Source organism: Peromyscus maniculatus, chromosome 6, assembly GCF_049852395.1.
Source record: "Peromyscus maniculatus bairdii isolate BWxNUB_F1_BW_parent chromosome 6, HU_Pman_BW_mat_3.1, whole genome shotgun sequence".
In the NCBI taxonomy this organism is placed as follows: Eukaryota; Metazoa; Chordata; class Mammalia; order Rodentia; family Cricetidae; genus Peromyscus; species Peromyscus maniculatus.
Window position 1 is genome coordinate 26,752,190 of NC_134857.1, and position 16,339 is coordinate 26,768,528.

General features: G+C 35.5%; 1 long non-coding RNA gene across 1 annotated transcript in view; it reads left to right on the forward strand.

The window, feature by feature from the left end:
• The first annotated feature begins 1,450 nt into the window (after positions 1-1,450).
• Positions 1,451-16,339, forward strand: part of LOC143273842 (uncharacterized) — a 166,012-nt gene continuing 151,123 nt past the window's right edge. The window contains exons 1-2 of the long non-coding RNA XR_013052046.1: positions 1,451-1,783; positions 7,787-7,901. This is a non-coding gene — a long non-coding RNA (uncharacterized LOC143273842). The remainder of the gene's footprint in view (positions 1,784-7,786; positions 7,902-16,339) is intronic.

Sequence of the window (16,339 nt, forward strand, 5' to 3'; positions counted from 1 at the left end):
ATTCCTTTATGTTCTCATCCCCCATCCCCTACCCTCCATTGCCCACTTCTCATCCCCAGTTTACTCATAGAGATCTCCTATATTTCTCCTTCCCAGGTGATCCATGTGTCCCTCTTTGGGTCCTTCTTGTTAGCTAGCTTCTCTGGAGCTGTGGGCTATAGTCTGGTTATCCTTTGCTTTATATCTAGGCCTTCTGCATAGTGAGACAGTTGTATAGCTTGATCTGCTTAAGGGGCCCCCTGGCAGTATGATCAGAATCCATCTGTGGTGGATAAGCAGGCATTTTGCAGCCCACTATCTGTGATGGGACACCTCACACAGCCTTGAGGCAAGGGTAGGGGCTTGGACCTGCCTCTACTGAATGTACCTCCCCAAGGGAGGTCTTACCTTCTTATAGGAGGGAATGGGGGATGGGTTGGAAGGGGGAGGCTTGAGGGGCTGGAGGAGGGAAGAGGGGAATCATTGATTGGTATGTAAAAATCAATATATTTTTTATTTGGTTTTTCAAGACGGTTTCTCTGTGCAGCTTTGCACCTTTCCTGGAACTCACTCTATAGTTCAGGCTGGCCTCAAACTCACAGAGATCCACCCTGCCTCTGCCTCCCGAGTGCTGGGATTAAAGGCATATGCCACCACTGCCCGGCCGATAATTTTTTTTCTTAATGAAAAAAAAAATCACATTGGAATTAGTGAGCTTACTAGAAGCTCAGATATTGACAAACTTATTTCCTTATGTGAGAACGTAAGCAGCAGTTAGCTGTCTGTCATAGAAAGGAAGCCCACAGCAGAACTGGACAGCCCTGGCTCTCTACATTTGTCCTTTGTCCCAGTTGTTTTGAAGCTACCCAGTGTATTGTGGTGGTCTCTTCCTTCACACTGACCAAGACAATGTCCTGGTGCATTTGTGTTTGATTTCATACGATACATACATGTAATAGTGAGAAGAAAACCTTTAATACATGTGTGACAGGTTCATCATTCAATCCACTCACACATATTTATATTGATTTCAGGTGTTTTTTAAATTTTAGCACAGGAATAAGTCACAGAAAATGTTTAAGGGGTATTGCTACATTTTCTTTTTGATGATTTGTAGATAGCATAAGGAGATTTTCTACAATTTGCCTTAAAATAATTCCTGTAAAAGTACTTTCCTCCAAAGCATTTATTTGTTAATCTTACTTTAATAGAATTGAAAAAAATGTTTTTGATACCTATTTCATAGGCATCTGAAGATAGATTCAGTATTTTTATGATCTGTAAATTAGCTTTATGCACACACATTTTCTCAAGGATTGCTTTCTTCTATTTTCCATGTTTGCATGTAATTTAGGATATTGCTTCAGCTGTTATGACACCAAAAGGAAAGATTTATGAAATATTTCTTTTCTGAAAAATATTTTCGATATGTATCAGCATTCATATAATTACCCTCCAATTCCTATGATTTTTCAGAACTGACATTTGTTTTCAAATACATTACATTTTTCTGAGACTTTTTTTGAATGGTAAATTTGATTAAATTATTGCCAAGATGATTTAATAATCTGAGGGGATTTTGAAGCAATTTTAATTATGTAAATGACTCTACTGTAGTTGTATTTATATGACTCTTATATCTTATACAGTGTCAAGAGCACCAAGAGAGCAGAGCATTTCTGACTCCAAGCAGAATTGTGAGATTCAACACAGAGCTTTATGATCCTCATGCTGAGTTGAATAATGACCTTGCAAAGATTCTGAATCCTAATCCCCAGGAAGGAATGCAGGCAGTCTCAAGAAGGTGGGGGGAAAAAGACAGGGAAAATGAATTCTTCCATAGAGACTCCTGAAGGAACACTTCTCTGGTAGTAACTCAATATTAACCCATGGACACTCCACACAAAGTATAAATCTCCAGAGCTACAGGATAAAAACTTCATATTCCTATAAGCTGTTACACTTGCAGAAATTTGTTCTATCAGCAATAGAATGCATCGTTTCAATATTCAATTTATAATGCTGATGAATGATGTTTAGCCACAAAGTCCTTTCCTTAATCCCCTTGTAGCTATTTTGTTCTAATTATAAGATTTTGACTAAATTATTCTCAAATTGATTTGCCTGAGAGAGTTATACACAAAGTACTAAGTCAGAATGGTTCACACCTATCATAAACAAAGTGATAAGTAAATTTTCAGAGTCACTAAAAGTCCATGATATGATTTTTCTTATCATATTGTAGAGAATTTTTCTAGTCACCCATAGGTTGTTAAAATACTGCATATTAATAGACAAGGACAGGTACTTATATTTGCTTTTGTAATCTAGGCAAATGCATTACAGATTGCATGGGGTAAAGAAGGAATAAGCAATTTACTTGTCTGTGGTGATATATTGTGTACCCTATTAAAATTTGCCCAAAGACCAGAGAACAATACAAACTAGATAAAATATAGAGGCCAGGCAGTGGTGGCTCACACCTTTAATCCTAGAACTTGGGAGGCAGAGATCTGTCTAGATTTCTGTGAGTTCAAATCCATTCTGGACTACATGAGATTGACTCAGTCTAGGAGAGAAACAGAGCCAGGCAGTGGTAGCACATACCTTTAATCCCAATACTTGGGAGTCACAGGCCTTTAATCCCAGCACTTGATATCACATGCTTTTGCTTGGGAAGCACACATGCCTTTATTACCAGGAAGTGATGGCTGGGCAGAGAAAGGTATATAAGGCGTGAGGATACAGGAACTAAAAGCTTTTTCAGGCTGAGGAGGCCTAAAGATGTAGCTTGTTCCTTTTTCTCTCTGATCTTTCAGCATTTACCCCAATATCTTGCTATGGGTTTTTCTTTCTTTCTTTCTTTCTTTCTTTCTTTCTTTCTTTCTTTCTTTCTTTCTTTCTTTCTTTCTTTCTTTCTTTCTTTTTTAATAAGATCTTTGACAATTCAAGCAACACTTGTCACTCACAAACTAAGAAAAGTGTGCTGTGGATATCTGTATGCTGTGAATGTGTTGCTCTGATAGGTTAATAAAGTGCTGATTGGCCAGTAACCAGGAAGGAAGTATAGGCAGGACAAAGAAAGAGGAGAATTCTGGGAAGAGGAGGGCTGCCAGCTGCCACTGCTGCCACGAGAAGTAAGATGTAAAGTACCAGTAAGTCACAAGCCACGTGGCAACTTATATATTAATAGAAATGGGTTAATTTAAGATATAAGAACTACACAGAAAGAAGCCTGAGCCATTAGGCCAAACAATTTAGATAATGTAGGATCTGTGTGTTTATTTGGGTATGAGCAGCTACAGGAGCCGGGTGGACACAGGAAAAACTCCAATTGCAAAAGTGATTCACTTACATTCTGTATTTTGTATCTTATAACTTGCTCCCACTCAAGCATTTGGCCATAGACTGTTGATAGATCCTAGACTGGAAGATATTATACCAAGACTTTATCCACTGTCAAAATTACAGCCACCTCTAGTAAAATATTACATTATTTACTAGAATATTTTATAAGTTTTGTAAGTCATATACTAAATCAGCAACCAAAATTTTTGCCTTTACTTTCCAAACAATTTCTGTATTGACATTCTCCACCTGTGTCAGTGGCACATCTCAATGTGTATCTCGGTGTTTCCTGGCTATGTACCATTGTTTATTTCCCGAGCGTTAGTGAAATGTATCTGTGATCTTCATTATTTCTCTTCTTATGCTATAAGCAGTTTTTACAAGTCCTTTGTCTTTAGGTAAATTCTGTCTGCTGGTCCATTGCACATTTTACCTCCATTCCCTATCATATATACAACTAATTCTCATTATTTTAAACTAGTAACCCCATCACCCTAGTTCATGTCACTATAATTTCTCATCTGTATTCCAATGAATAACTTCCTACTCTGTAAAATTATAATTTTATGTTTCTCCTTTATAATGACATCAGTACAGCACATACTTGGATATATTTTAAAAGTTAAATTATATTACATTTTTGCCTATGATTATGCTCATTTCCATCTCCAAGAATCCGTTCACAATGTTTAACATTTTCTCTTGTATGTCCTGATTCCCATGTCCATCTACAACACCATAGCCACATTCCTTTCTTCGACTAGGTTTTACCACTTCTTTTCATCATTTTATTTTCAAGGAATTTTATATCTCTTTTTCTTTCTCCTCCATTTCTAGTTATTTGAATACTGAATTGTAACAGAGAAGCCATCTTTACCATTCCACTAAAAATGCCTTCCTATTTTCTACTCAATGTAGACTGTGTTTATGCAAATTCTGGATGGCATATGAAAATACAAACACTCATGTCCCAGATATTACCAATGTTCCCTTCTGCATTTCAACACACAGGACAATGCATTTCAAGTTTAAGAAGGCCATTTCAGCCCCTTAAGGCTCATAGCAATTATTAAGAATAGTACAAAGAAAATTTAAATTTACTTAATTAAGACATTGAGTAGCAATTAAATCTGTGCAATAGTTATAATGATATTGAACTCTTGTCTTATTTTTCTAATTCTTTTTTATGATGAAGAAATGTGTTTTGAGCTAGATTAATATAACAAAAATTACCATAAGCACATTTATAAATGTTATTCATATACTCTTCTTGGAATAAATAGATGCTTACTAGAATTTGTATCTTGATAGCAATGCATTTCATAGGTGATTTTATTAAATTAAGTGTCTGGAATTGAAGAGTTAACTATTAGTATTAAATTAACTAGTGAGGTCTAGACTGAATAGCAAATTATTCTCCAAACACTACAGATATGAACTAAGGAAAAAACTGTGCAGGTATACAAATGAGTATGATTTATTTCATATTTAATACAAGTAAAGATGTGTGTTATCAGAAGCTCAGTCATCATCCATGATTGACTCAGCCACAACAAAATAATATGCAATAGGTAGAAAAAGACCTTTTCAATAATATAAGTATGTTGACTGTGTCTTTATTATAAAAGTTTTAATTTTTTTTAGAGGAATGGTTAGATTTGAGGTTTTTGTTTTTTGCATTTATGGACTGAGAATTTACATTTCTGGACTCAATTTTAGCTTAGCTCTGATTCAATTTAACTTCATATTTCAATGATTTTCTTGGTGATTTCAGTCACTTAATTAAAAAAAAGTGCAAACAATTGTAACCAATAATATCTCATATCAAATAATCCTCAAAATTGCACATTTGAAACTTGTATTCATGAACAATGATAAATCAGATTTATATAAATAAATTGGACATTAAAATTTTCATAATCATTGAAAATAGTAGACATTCCTGGGCTTTTGATATCTAAAGTAAGATACCATTTCTTTCTAAGCTTCATTGCTGGGGCATATTAGGAAGCTTTAAGGCTAATTGAGACACATATAATCTCCATAATGATTTATGTGTCATGAGGGTAATTTCTCATCTTAATTCTACTTTTGGAAAAGGAACAGATTAAGTCCAGAAGACAAAGCAATTTAATTGTCATGACATTATCCCATATCATTTTTACAATTTCTCATTTAGATATATTGTAGTTTCATAAAATACTAGCTTTGCAGTTACAATGTATTATTTTAAATTATTTACTTATTTTGTTTTATTTTATGTGTATGAGTGTTTTGTGTGAATATGTGGACATACACCATGTGCACACAGTCCCTGTAATCCCCAAAGAAGCCAGAAGAGATCATTAGGTACTCTAGAACTCCATGAAATCACAGATGTTTGTGAGGTGCTTTGCAGTTGATGGCAACAGAAACAAGGTTCTCTTCTCTGCAATATCAACAAATCCTCTTATCTACAGAGCTATTTCTCTTGACCCCATTTCTTTTTGTGTATGTGTATGTGCGCGCGCACGTGTGCGCGTGCGAGCGCGTGCATGTGTGGGTGCAGGTGTGTGTGTGTGTGTGTGTGTGTGTGTGTGTGTGTGTGTGTGTGTGATTTGTTTGTTTTTTTCAATTGGTTGACTGGTTTATAATGATCTCTGACAAGGTATGATTTATTTATTTATCTATTTTTTTAATTTCTTTAATGTGTATTTTACATCATGTACCTTGATCCCATTCATTCTCCCATCCCTTCTCATCTGCTCTCCACCTGAACACCCCTCCTCCAAAATATTTAAGAGAAAAAAGGAACAAAAAATAAAGGAAAAACTTAAAAATCTCATCATGGAAGCTGCAGTGTGATACAGTGAGTCACATCATACATTTCTTTGTCCATATATCTTTATTTGCAAGTGTTGATTGAAAAGAATCATTGATCTGTTTCAAGGCCTATGATTTCTCCTACCCTTTCAATGATGGATCCTTGCTAGGGCTCCTCCTGGGTATCCTGTTGTTGTTCTGTATTGTGAAGATCTTATAGCTTTGGGTCTGCAGGTCAGGTCCCTTCATGTGCTCCAGGAGATCAAAGATGGGGTGGATGATGAGACAGGCCAAGTCATAACCTTGGGCCTAGGCCTGAGCATCTGTAGGGTTGGTCCACCAGATGTGAAATGGGGAAAGCTCTTTCTTGCTTACAACTTCAGGGCTGGCTCACCCACACCTGGACTAACAGGGTTGGCTTTCCCACTCTTATGACCACAGGGCAAACTCTACCACCTGCCCAAGATATTGATGGGCATGGGGGAGGAAGGCAACTCTCTTCATCCCATACCACCATAAGACAGATGGGTAATGGGGACTGCTCTCCCATGCTTACATATCAGGGCTGGCTTACACTTACAGTGTTTGCTCTGTTGTACTTCCCTAGTGAAGTGTAGGGCCTGCTCTTCTGAGTGTTGAAGCTGGTGGGGCTCAGAGATAGCTCTCTCGCTCTTATGATCACAGAACCAGTTCTCTCATCTGCCTCAGGTAGGCGAGAGGGCATCCTTCTCCCACCATGCTGCCACAAGACAAACGGGAAATGGGGACAACTATCCCATGCTCACAACTTCAGGGCTGGCTTGCCCACACCTCTGTTAAGAGGGTTGGCTCTATTGGGTTGGTATGGTGCAGGGCCTGCTCTCCCAATTGTTGCAGCTTGTAGGGGTCAGGGACAGTTCTCTCACTTTTATGATCACAGGGCCAGCTCTCCCACCTGTCACAGGCCATGCTTCCACAATACAGATGAGAAATTAGGAGTGCTCTCCCATGCTCAAAACTTTGGGGCTGGTTCATCCACACTGAGCTAACAGGATTGGCTCTATTGTACTACTATAGTAAGGAGCAGGGCCTGCTTTCCTGGGTGTTGCAGCTGGTGGGGATCAAGAACAGTTCTCCTGATCTTATGACCACATTGTAGTGGGGGTCAGCTCTCCCCTGCTCATGTTGCCATAAGACAGATGGGTAATAAGGACAGATTTCCCATGACCACATCTTTGAGGGTGGCTCACCCACACCTGCACTAACAGGGTTAGGGTTAGCACATTGTGATGCCCTAGCAAGGTGCAAGGCTTGCTCTCCCAATTGTTGCAGCTGGTGGGGTCAGGAATGGGTCTCTCAGACTTAAAATTGCAGGACCAGCTCTCCAACCTGATGTCTGGTGGTGGCGCGGGAGGTAGCAGTACAGTATATAAAAAGGAAAAACCTGTAGCATGTGTGTCCAAATTTTGAACCAAAATAAACCGTGCCAAAAAAACTACCTTAAACCAATAATACTACAAAACAAGCACTTGTTATCAGATCCCTTATCTCTATTGACAAGGGGAAATGACAATATCTATCTCCTTGAATAGATTTTGAAAAGTGGTTGATATGTGATGCATTATGGTGTGTTCTTTCATTTCTTCTAACTCTTCTCTTTGTTTTATGTTCTTTTTAGTTGCTGTTGTTCTGAATTTTGGTCTGATATACTCTAAGCTAACCATGAAGATAGTATGGTAACAGAAGATGGTCTTGAATCCTATTTCTCCTTCTTTTGCCTCCTGAATGCTGAGGTTAACATATATGCTTGTAGTTTCAAGTCACTGTGATATGCTATTGTATTTTTAATGGTTTTCTGAAAACCATGGACATTCAAAGAAATTATTAAGATAATATTTTCCCTCTTAAAATAGTGTGTGCTTACACCTGAATGAACTCCTTTTCAATGTCTCTTTCCTAAGGACTAAATCTTCAAAAGTCAAAGCACACATGTATAGAGAAAAATAAAATACTGGATTAGGCATATATAGAGAAAATGACCCTAATTTCAAGATCTATATTTTATTTTCCTGGGAATATGGAACAATACATACAACAGAAGTAGATGAAATCCAGTTAAATATAGCAAATATATTCTTCAATTTATAGTCTGCTATCTAGCTTCTATATGCTTTATTTGCTGTTGAAAGTAATCAATTCTAAATAGCACCAGCTTTATGGATAGCTCCTTCCTAGACTCCAGATCATGTCTTTCTGTCTCATCATTCATTTTTTACCATTATTTATTCAGTGTCTGTTTTCTGAAACCTGTGTTCTGTGTTTCTCTCGATTTTGTCCTCTCTATCAATGTGTAAACACCCTTGTTCTGTGTCTCACACTAATGTCATTACCATAACAAGGAAGGCCCTTCAGTAGTTAAGAGTGACTCAGCATTGCTCAATTGTTGTATTGTGTTCAGGCAAATTAATCACACTTGAACAACTTTTCAAAACTATGCCTCAAGAGGTGTCAAACTATTAAATATTTTTCTGTCCTAAGGATTGAGTATTGTTCACTGCAGAGAATAAAGTACCACTTTTGCATATATTACGCAAACATTTTATGCTTCATGAAACCACAATAAATTTTCTTGCTGATTACTCCTGTAATCTGAGGATCTCCTGCTGTTTTATAGAGTCTTATTAATTTCATTCAAGTAGGAGAATTAGCACCTGTAGAGAAGCCTTTATGATTTCTTAACTTTCATAGTATTAGTGATTACCTAATCTATTTATCATAGAGCAGATGCTTTTCTCTGTCTTCTTATAAATTTATATATGATATCCTTTGATTTAATGTTTTATATCAAAACAATATTGGATGGAGAATTACAAATGAGAAACCCTGGTATTCAAATCAATCAGGTTTACATAACTTGGGTTCTGTAGTTAGTTAAGCATCTCAGTTTTTTAAAATAGAAATTGTATCTTTCTTTGATGGACACCAAACTTGGAAACAATGTGATATAACTTTGGAAAACATATTAAATATTAGACTTTAGCTTGAGTATGTTTTATGAACTCTTCAATTTCCACATGCAAGAAAATGAAATACATTATTTGCTAAGTTCGTATAAAATATTCTACACTTTCTGGACATGTGGATGAATAAGTTTGATACTAGTATTTGGAGTTCAGGGAAATATATAGTGAGTTTGATGTAGCCTGGAATATATGATGAGATCACTTCACAAACATAAAAATATGCTCCACATGTCATATATGTCTGTGTGCTAAGATGTGAACACCTTTAAAATGAGTTGATGTTCTCTGAGATATCTATTTTCATTCCATGTTTCATTTGAGCCAAGGAAGACCAGAAGCAGATCTATAACAATGATACTTCTCTCACTGAACAAACAATTTAAGTTCCAACGGAGAAGATGCAGTAGGCAAAGTTCATGTTAGTATATTTGAAGTCCTAGCACAACCTTGTTCCTATTTCCTTCTAGAATATGGTAGACTTAGAGTCTCTTTACAGATTCTCCACCTATAAGATGACAACCATGAATTTTCTCATTAATTAACACTGTCATTAGGGTAAGTAAGTTACTGTGCTCAACATTTTGGTGTAGAATTTGCTATTTAATATCATATGTACTATTTTAATTTTCATAAGCAGATTTTTATTGTATTTCCTCCTGTATATAGTTCATATCATATCTCTTAGCCATGTTCATATTTTAAACCACAGTATTAACATCTAGGATCAGCTGCCATGCATACAAATTCAAGGAATTTATGTCAATATTTTTATATCACTTTCATTTGTTGCTTTACCACACATAATACACAATGTAATTACACTAGTTAATTTTGTCTGTCAGGGGTCTTGTATTGGAGCATTTTATTTCATGCATCATGTATATCTTTTTAAATCTTCTTCCTTTTTAGTCTGTTTCCTAATCTCTTTACTAGTATTAAAGTTTCCCTTTGTCCTTTTTCACTTACCTGTGTCAAATGTATTTGTTATGTAGATAATTGATTATTATCTCCAAAATATTAAAATGAATCCCTCACAGAAGAAAATGGTTGTATGATGTATAAGAAGTAACTAAGGACTTAGAGGGATGGAATATATAGAACATAAATAAAGGGAAGGAAGAGCGAGAGAGGGAGCTGGTTGAACATTTGGGTGCCTGAAATGTCGACATTCCAGACAGCTTTTATGGCTCTTCCTTTCCTTTCCCTTTGCTCCCCTTCTTTTGTCTTTTATTTCTTTGCCCCTAAAATGTCTTTAACTCCTAATTGCTTCTGATTTTATTGTATATATTTTAATATGGCTATTCTTAGAACACTCAGATTACATCCAAATCATTCAGACTTACACTATCTTAACAAGTATGAGATGATGCATTTTTAATTTTGCGTTGAAAAATTATGACATTAGTGAAAGATATTTTTTATGTATTGTGGCCAATTATTTTATTTTTGTTTTGTCTGTTTTGTAGTAGCAAGATAAAACCAGCGTCTCAAGTACACCAAGTAAGTGCTCTAACCAGTGATCCACTTTTCACTTAGATGAGTATTCGTGGATGTGCACCGCCCTCTCTTTCACTCCCTCCCTCTCCCTAAAGTCCCACTTGTCTTTGTGACAGTGTCTATTCAGTTCTCTCTGTCCTTGGGTTATTTCTGTTTTGTTCCTTTGCTTGGTTGGTTTGCTCTTGTTTATTTTCTGCTATTGAGTTGCATCAGTTTCTGGTCTATCTCAGGCCTTAGCAGCTTTTTGCCAAATATACCGTGAAATATGTTCTCCTGGGCCATGGACATTTCCTTCACATGTAATTTCCTTTGCTCTACAAAAGATTAATTTTGTTTGAGGTAGTTCTGCTTGTTAATTTTTGCTTCCATTGCCTAACATTTTTGTGTGCAATTACACACAAATGCTGCTGAGAATTGAAGGAACATGAAGGTAATGAAAATTCACTGTGCTTATTGACAGTGTTCATGACAATTCTGGAGTGCGCTGTCACCTCCCTTTATGTTACAAGTGTTAGATTCCTCTAAGAAGGAGAGAAAAGTTGAGAATCAAGATGCATGCAGAGGAACTTAGCAAATCCTAGATGAATGGAATCCCTTTCCTTGAAACTAGAACAATACAAAACAGAAAGGGATCAATAATTTAATTGCCATTGTGGCTTTTTCTATTGAGAATTGGAAGACTGGAAAAAGTGTGAACTACAATCAAGAAATTGAGATTATAAGCAGTGTAACTCAGAACTGGGATCGTTCTGTATTCTAGTTGAGATGAATAACCATGGCTGGAACAGAAGTCACCCCTAAACCTGTCAGTCATGAATGATCCTTAATAATAGCAGTCTTTAGCCTTAGTGCTTGCCAGGAAAAGGTGAGCAGCTTCCCTATACCTGGAAAAGGCAGTGCTAGGATTCATAAATAAAAGTTCTTGGAAAATAGCTACACTGGAAAAGAAGATCAATTTACATTATGACACTGTTTTAAATTTATTTTCTTGATTTCAAAAAGATTAACAAAATATGTATACATTTTATTTAAAAGAAAATTTTAAATTATTATTTTCTCTTCAAATTATTTTATACTTAAAAAGTAAATGATATATCTCTCTCATAACTTTTTCAGATAAACTTTATTCTAAAAACTGTTTATATGTAATAATATACACAATTACTAATACAATGGAATTCAATAAACCAAATATGTGTTTGTAATGTATTAGTTAATAATTCAGTGAAAGATTGTAAAAGAAAAAAGAAAAAGAAATTGTTTGGCCACTTGTTAAAAATATCAGTGAATAGCCAGGTGGTGATGTTGCATGCCTTTAATCCCAGCACTTAGGAGGCAGAGCCAGGCAGATCTCTGTGAGTTTGAGGCCAGCCTGGGCTATAAAATGAGTTCCAGGAAAAGTGCCAAAGCTACACAGAGAAACACTCTCGAGAAAAACAAAACAAACAACAACAACAACAACAAAAATATCAGTGAATGAAGTTCTTACTCAAAATCATTGTAATATTGACCAAGATTATTTCAATAAAGATACTATATTTAATTTCTTGAAGATAAAAGCTGGAAAGTTTTTAAATTTTAGAATACATTAGTGAAGGTGGGAGAAGGGACATTAACAGGGAGGTCACCCAGAGCAATCAAGTCATCAGTACTTGGCAGTGGCAATTACTTTGCAGCAGAGGCAGTTTTTAAATTAAATGTTGTTTTCAAGAGAATCCAGAGATCTGTTTTATGGAAGTTATTTTGAAGAGAATCCATAGATCTGTCCTATGGAAGTAACAAGCCTAAAGTTTTCTCTAGTTCATGATTAGCACAAGCAAAGCCTTGTTTTCCAAAAGCCACAAATGGATTTCACCGGAGATGACAGTGGGCAAACAGGTGACCAGCAGTCTCTGTTTACTGGAGAGTGGTGTGGTTTTGAGCCTTTCTGTAGGCTCCATCCATTCTCAGCTGAAATGTCTCTCCATGTGAGTGGGTTGAGACAAGGCTTCCTTTCAATATAATAACTGTATTCTAGCAATAGTGTTGACAGTGTAAGGAATAATGCCTTCCCTCCATGCTGTCACCTGAAGCAAGTTCGGGGGTTTCCTTAATCCTTTAAGCACCTTGACTTAGATACAACCAGGTCATTGGTTCCCACATTGAAAAGAATTTCAGGACAAGCCAATATGATACAGAGATGGAGTTTATTAGAAATAGAAAGTTACTTAGTGAAAAAAATTGCACTTCTGGGAGCTGGGTGTAGACATTTCAGAGAAAGTCTCACCTTATGTATGTTAGAATTGACTACGCATTAGCATATGACATATACCCTTTTGGTGGATCTAAAATTACCAAAACCTTTTTCCTTATATCTCTACCCTGCTCCATGAGCATCCTTTAAACCAAGATAGAATCTGTTGACATTGATATGAACCAATCACAGATGGCAGGGAGGGTTAATACCATAATGTTCCAGTTCTGCACAGGCTACAGAGAAGAGTATCACAAAAGGAATTCTAATTTAATTATAAGAAGACCCATGAATTACTATGGAAAACACAGGCTGTCATGGGGCGAGAAATCTTTTCACTAAGTATGACTTCTGCCTTAGCTAGGGTTCTAGTGCTGTGAAGAAACACATGATTGTGGCAACACTTACAAAGGAAACTATTTAATTGGAGCTTGATTACAGTTTCAGAGATTTAGTCCACTGTCATTGTGGCAGGGAGAATGATCACAGGCACAAAGACACAGTGCTGGAGAAGTACCTGAAAGTTCTACATGGGGATCCACAGGCAGCAAGGAGAAAGAGAGAGAGAGAGAGAGAGAGAGAGAGAGAGAGAGAGAGAGAGAGAGAGAGAGAGAGAGAGAGAGAGAGAGAGATCCACTGGGCCTAGCTTGATCCTATGAAACATCGAAGCCCATCTCTTCCAACAGGACTACAGACATCATAATCCTTCTCAAGTAGTGCCACTCAGTGATGACCAAGCCTTTGAATATCTGAGCCATTCTTATTTAAACCATCACAACATTTATTAAAAAAAATAATAAATAATTTAGGATCTCCAAAAAGATAAAGGCAAAGATTGTATGCAGTATCAGTACACTAAATTAATAGAAAAAAACACTTTGAGTTTGCAGTTTGAGTTCAGTGTAAATTTTAGAACATAATCTATATTTTAAATTTACAATGGCATTTTTTCCTGCTTAGTATTTTATAATAATTGATGCCAATGTTGTACTGTTACTTAGAGATATTTTCCTACCAGGGTCATAGTTTTTTTATCTTTACAAGTCATTAATTAAATGGGTTTACAAACTTTAATTAATCAAATAATTTTGGGATTTGCCTTTGGAATAAAAAAGTACTTTATTTTTTTCTACCACTCTGCACATTTGTTGACTATATACTTTTGGCCAAGCATTGGGTTAGGTATTATTCAAGTGTTTTTAATAAATAAGTCAACACAATTTTAAAGCTCACATACCATAATTATTAATACACTGATTTTAATATATCAAATGTTTCATGAGTTATTTTTGGATAGTGCTGAAGAAAACAGACTTTCTGAATTATTTTGTGATTTCTTTTTAGAACTAAAACTATAATCAGAGAGATTATTACTTTATTTTTCAGAGATAATGATAGAATATGCATAGATTGCTTTAGGCCAAAGAAAAGATTGGGTGACAAAACTCATAAGCAGTGCACAGTAGTCGTAAATCCCATTTCATTTTGAGGTTACATTCGACAATCAAATAATAATCTATTTAAATCAGGTATAACACCATATTCAATTGTTTTTGCTATATAGGTTTATACATTATGCTATCATACATTGGGGACATCCAGGTTCCTGATCTTAGAAACTCTAGTTTATAAGAAGTTGTGTGGAAAGGTTATATCTGGTAGTCACTCTACATGTGTACCTAAACTCCAATACTATATATGTCTATAACTTTATAAATTTGTAAAGTTCCTTAATTTCACAAGTTAAAATCATTTTTGCTTTTGGGAACATTCTTAAACTATTCTTATGTGGTAGGGTTTGAAAGGGGGGAAGGAAAGGAGAAATTTTACAATTAAAATCCCCCAAACAGTGATAAAAATTAGATGAGGAAGTTTACATTTATACCATTTTAACATTGGTTTAGTGGCTAGGTTTTGAGCGAAGCTTATTCTTGTGGTAAGTTCCCATTCTCCATAGTAATTATAATATAAAGAATGATGTTATGCAGAGCATTAAGGAGTCAGAAGCTGGACCACATTCCCTTGATTCTTGAGGTCCATGACAGAATGGTTGTTCACAGTTGTCCTTGATGAGTCTCAATGACATGCAGTTCACAATCCAGAAATTAAAATGAAGAGAACTACTAATAGAATTGATCTGTACAATTTTACTAGCTTTTTATCTTATTCAGTTTGCTGCATTTGCAGTTTTATTCAGTTTTGGATAAACTAACTCATTACTGTTTATGTAACTGTTGGCAAAATCAATTTAAATACAGTATTTGAAGAGCTGAACATAAGGATAAAACACATATATGGAAACTTGGGCATAAACTTGATCTTGAAAATTTAATCAACACAAGGAATCACAAAATTGTGACCAATAGAAAATAAAATTAATCTTGGAAATTTTTCAACTCTACAAGTGAACTTACTTTGCATTTTACAAAAATAGTCAACCCCAATTGAAGATTAAAGCTCACAAACAGATCATGTATCTTCAGGTTTTTGGTTGTTTTTGTTTGTTTGTTTGTATCAAAAGTTCAAAAGTTGTACAAGTACCAAACTAAGTCTGTGTACATGAAACACTTGCCAAACTTATTTATTGTAACTTATTTATTGTAACTGAAGTGGAGATTCTTGATATATATGATTTTCAAATACATACTAATAAACATGTTAAAAATATCAATGTTATTACATATCTGTGTATATTTTTCTGCAGTGTACTATATATACCAAGAAGATAATGATACAAGTTTTAAAAATATTTATAATTTGCATATATTTTAGTATTATCTTTGATACAAATTTAAACTTACTTCAATAATATTTAGATAAAGTTATGGACTCATTCAAGTAATAAAGTAAAAATGAGTATGTAAAAACAGAAGATAAAATGGCTCAATAATTAACTACTCTTCCCACTAAATTAAAAACAAAACACAAGCATTTGGAATTAGCAAATCACAAGAAGACATGCTCACGTCCCCTGATTATGAGATACTTAGAACTGTAGAGAAAGATGTTGTTGGAGGCAGTGAAATAACTATCCCATGTAAACCAAATTTTTTTTTGTTGAACAAGAACACAGCTATAAATATGTGGAAATTATGATGGTATATTATAAATATAACTCTCTTGCATTGTTTTCATAAAAAATGGTTGTGATGGTAAATTTCATATTGTGTCCACTTTATGGAAACAGAAAGATGAAACAAAACATAGAATACTAAATCTCATATTTTGATCATAGTCTCTTTTTTTTTTTTGTTGGAACAAGGCTTGACTTCACATACGTTCACTGCTGTGGGATGTTCTGTATGTCCTGTGGGAGCCCTTCTTGGGTTCTTTGTGGCGTTACCCAGCAGGTCCGCATAGAGGATGATTAGGACCATGGGCCTGAGTGCAGGTGTCTGAGATGGTCTGCACTTGGCTGTGCTGGGGGATGGTCTGTATGTCAAGTTGTTCTGATTGATCAATAAATAAAACCTGATCG